The sequence below is a fragment of the Pipistrellus hanaki genome (genome assembly GCF_964339955.1).
Source record: "Pipistrellus hanaki genome assembly, chromosome: 16".
Taxonomy (NCBI): domain Eukaryota; kingdom Metazoa; phylum Chordata; class Mammalia; order Chiroptera; family Vespertilionidae; genus Pipistrellus; species Pipistrellus hanaki.
Window position 1 is genome coordinate 28,247,646 of NC_140518.1, and position 3,850 is coordinate 28,251,495.

The 3,850-nt window shown below is 56.9% G+C and overlaps 1 long non-coding RNA gene across 1 annotated transcript; it reads left to right on the top strand.

Moving 5' to 3' along the window:
- The first annotated feature begins 207 nt into the window (after positions 1-207).
- LOC311611066 lies at positions 208-3,017 on the top strand. Its single transcript, XR_014793058.1, has 3 exons — positions 208-305; positions 818-928; positions 2,553-3,017. It is a non-coding gene; the product is annotated as an uncharacterized lncRNA (long non-coding RNA).
- Positions 3,018-3,850: the final 833 nt, after the last annotated feature.

The window sequence follows — 3,850 nt, forward strand, 5'->3', positions numbered from 1 at the left end:
AGCCCAGAGCCGCCAGCTGACGACGGGGGATGAGTGTTTATATAAAACCCATTCAAACTCTGGCTCCTGATTTTTTCCAGGCGATAAGGAGGGCTGGTTTTATTTAGGGAGACACCAAGGTGATGTGGAAGGGATGTGGGTGGGAAGGGAGAGCTTAGCCAATGGAAATAAAGTCCTCTGCCCCCCCCCTACACACGCCACGAGAGACAAGATTAAAAGCGAGAGCGAGGGGGGGGGTGGTGGAAATGCTTAAAACAAGTCGCGGAGCAGCTCGGAGCCTGTTAACCAGTGCACGATGCCCCGCGGTAACGGTCCTCCCCGGGGATGTCAGGGCGGCCGGGCTGATGCACTGCGGGCGGGCGCAGCGGCAGAGCCTCCCAGCCGCTGTCTCCACCGCTGCCGCCGCCTCCCGGTCCTCTCCCCCGCGCGGCTCTGGACTCCGGATCCCGTTGCTCGCCGCCGCCGGCCTGCGTGTCCCTCCTCTTCTCCTCCTTCCAGGCCCCCTTTTTGAGGCAAAATCCCCAATGCGGGGCGGCGGCCGCGGCTCGGAGAGGAGGCTGTGCACGGATGCAGAGGGGCGAGGACCAAGACTGGCGGCCCGGCCCGCTCGGGGAGGGGGGGGGGACCTCGCCTCTCCCCGCCTCCCGGAAGGAAAGCAGGACCCTGGGCGCACGGAGCGAGCTGGCCTCCCGCACCCCTCCTCCTCCAGGCTGCTGGGGGGAGGGCGCTGCGGGGAGGGCGGGGGCGGGGGGCGCGGGCAAGGCCTGCTGGGGGGCTGGGGACCCCGGCGAAAGTTTCTTGGTCGCCTCTTTTAAAGGTGGCTAACGGGGGCTTCTCCCCGCAGGCGGACAGCCAGCCCCGGAGTGAGGACGTGACACCCCGCCCCCGCAGATGGCAGAGAGACACTTGATAAACTCCCTGGAGCCAGGTACGCGGGTGGAGGCGGCATTCCTTTGCACCGGGGTATGTTGTTCCCAGGTCGGTCTCAGCCTGGGGTTTCCAGAGGGGGAGATGCTGCAAAAAAGGGGAGGAAAGGGCAATGTAACAACCACAGTTCCCTCTGCTAAAGGCTGGAGGGGTACGTTCCCGGAGCCCGAACCCCGCCTGCAACGGAAAAGCCAGGTGCCCCTTGCAGCCCCTAGAGAAAGCAACAAGTATAGGTGTAGCCTGCCCCCTCCCAGGAGGCAGAGCCTGAAGGAAATTTTAGCTGGGGTTCTAGGTAGGGCTGGCTGCATTCCTTTTGGGGTGTGTGCGTGTGCGTGTGCGTGTGCGTGTGTGTGTGTGTGTGTGCGTGTGTGTGTGTGTGTGTGTGTGTGTGTGTGTGTGTTCTGCCCCTTATGTGCCAGATGGAAGCACTGCTGGATCTATAGGGGGGAGCAAAGGACTGGGCTGTCAGCCACCTACCTCTTCTTTCCTGAAAATCCACTGGAAGTCCGCCCCTGTTGGCAGGTGGGTGTGGCTTGCCCCAGCCAGGGATCAGATGACTGGAACCTATAGAATCAATGGTGTTAAATCGTCCTGGGAGTTCAGGAACAGAAAGTTACAGTGGCCAGCCCAACGCATCCTGCCAAGCTGGACAAAGCCACCTGGTGTCCCCCGGGGCAGGCCAAGCTTAAGGTATGCTCCTTGGGGCCTGGTGGGGAAGAAGGCAGCTTAGGGACTGTCCCTCCTGGTAGGGATCTACTCTGAAATCTCTCTCCCTTCCGCCACCCCTCTTGCTAAACCAGAACCAACCTGATAACAGTGGGGAACGTGACATTAAATCAGTGGTGTGTTGATCTGGGGACAGAAACAGTAAGCACAAGTGACAGAGGCTGGTCAACCTCGTGTGCCATCCCAGAGGTCCCTTGTCCAGCTGCCTGAATGGGGCACAGGGTTTTCAAACTGGGTGCCCAAGCTAACCACCTAAGAATCTATCCTAGGCCAGGACCTGTGTGAGGATGCATTATCATCTCCCTTCACCCTGCCATCCATCTTGGCAGGAGTGTGTGGTTGCTGCCCCTCATCTACAGATGAGGAATCTGAGGTTCACAGAAGGAGCTAGTAAGTGCCAGGGTTGGGACCTGCACTCAGGCAGGTTTGCCTCTAAAACACAGCCTCAAAAAGCAGATCCAAAACATTTCTTCCCAAATTCAGGAAAGGGGGAAGCATTTCGATACCACTGTCCCCATTACACACACACACACACACACACACACACACACACACACCTGCTTGCCAGAATCTTACAAGGTTATATAGAGGCTTTCGCTGGGTTCCGTCATCTAAATGGTCTCAACACTTTACTCTCTCAAGGCTGTGTCCTTGAGGCAGCTTCTAGAGTGGGGAAGGCAAGTGGAATGTACACCTTAAGGGCATGGGAAAGGGAGACGGGTCTCTGATTACCAGGCCAGTTCCTGGGTCAAGGAACAGGCATATCCAGTGAATGACCCCCTCCAACACTCCACCCCTCATGACTGCCCTTACACGACCCCCTTTTCTGCAGTATGTCCTGAGCGGGGTTTCAATAGCCTGGAGATGGCTCATTTTGTTTTTGTTTTTGTTTTTGTTAGCTATTTGGCTGCATTGGAAACAGCACAGCGGCCGTCTAGGCACCTTACAGAGGAAATACTGATGAAGATGACGAGTCCCCAAATAAGGAACCGTTCTCCGCAGAAAGCCCCATGATCCGAAGCACTGACTCAGGAGGTCCTCTCGGTTGGGGATCACATCACTCAGGGCTTTCATTTGTGTCTCCACGTGACTGACTCGAGATGATCGGTTAACGAGCTCTTTAGGTATGAATGCACAGCACCTGTTCGGATGGTGGCACAGGGCCCTCCCTGCACGGCAGTAACAATGTTCGAGGCTGTCCCCTTCCGGAGGACAGCTTTTCTCAGAGACATTTCTGAGTTTAATCAAGACAGGCTTTGCCAGCTATGTATAAGGCTTGCTGGGTGGACTCAGTCCCGGAGTGCGTATGTGCTATAATGTCCTCCAGGCCAATGGAGGCGACAAAGACAGCGGCCAAATGATTGTGGGGGGAGAGGGGGGTCCACCTGGCCTTGAGGACAGGGAGGTTGGCAGCTTTAGGAGCTTGATCTGGTCATGCATACCATACATGATGCCAGGGAGGCAGCATGGTCAGGTGTGAGGAGAGGGACTGGGGTAGGAGATGGTGACCAGTACCCCCACTTCTCCCCCTTTCAGTGGTGCGTGTTCCAAGTATAGTGCATCTCAACGGGCCCCGTTTACAGCAGGGCAATGGGATCCCAGTGGAGACTGAGCAGTTCCCCCTCGCCCCGGGGTACCAAGTACTCACCCATCCTGGGCAGTCATTGGAACCAATTCAAGTCCTACGGGAAACCACAATTTGGGGTTCCGTGGGTGAAGGAGGAAATTTTATTCGGTGCAAACAGGTCGATGGTGAGACGTCATAGCTGTGGAACAGCTCAGAGGCGTTAGAGCTCAATTATAAAATAGCACAGCGGTGGCGCTGAACTGCTAGGCGGTGAAGGGGCTCCAGGCGTGGCCCCAGTCAGGCGAGGTCCTAGTGAGCCCTTCTCAGCTCCAGGCCGCCCAGGCCTTCCCTGTCCTTCCCTGGAAAGCAAGTGCACTCCCTACGCCACACGTGTTCACGTTCCTGCAGCTGGTCCCTGCAAATGAGGAACCGAAATCCTCACTGTATGTTAGTCCAAAAAGCACTGTCCTAATTGGCTGGAGTGGAGCCACTCTTTGATTGGTCAGTGACAATGCAAATGAGGATCTAGCTACACAGCTCCGATTGGATAAGGAAAGTCTCAGTCCAATTGGTTGAAATGTGACTCCGGCCCTGGCGTGGCTCAGCGGTTGAGTGTGGACCTATGAACCA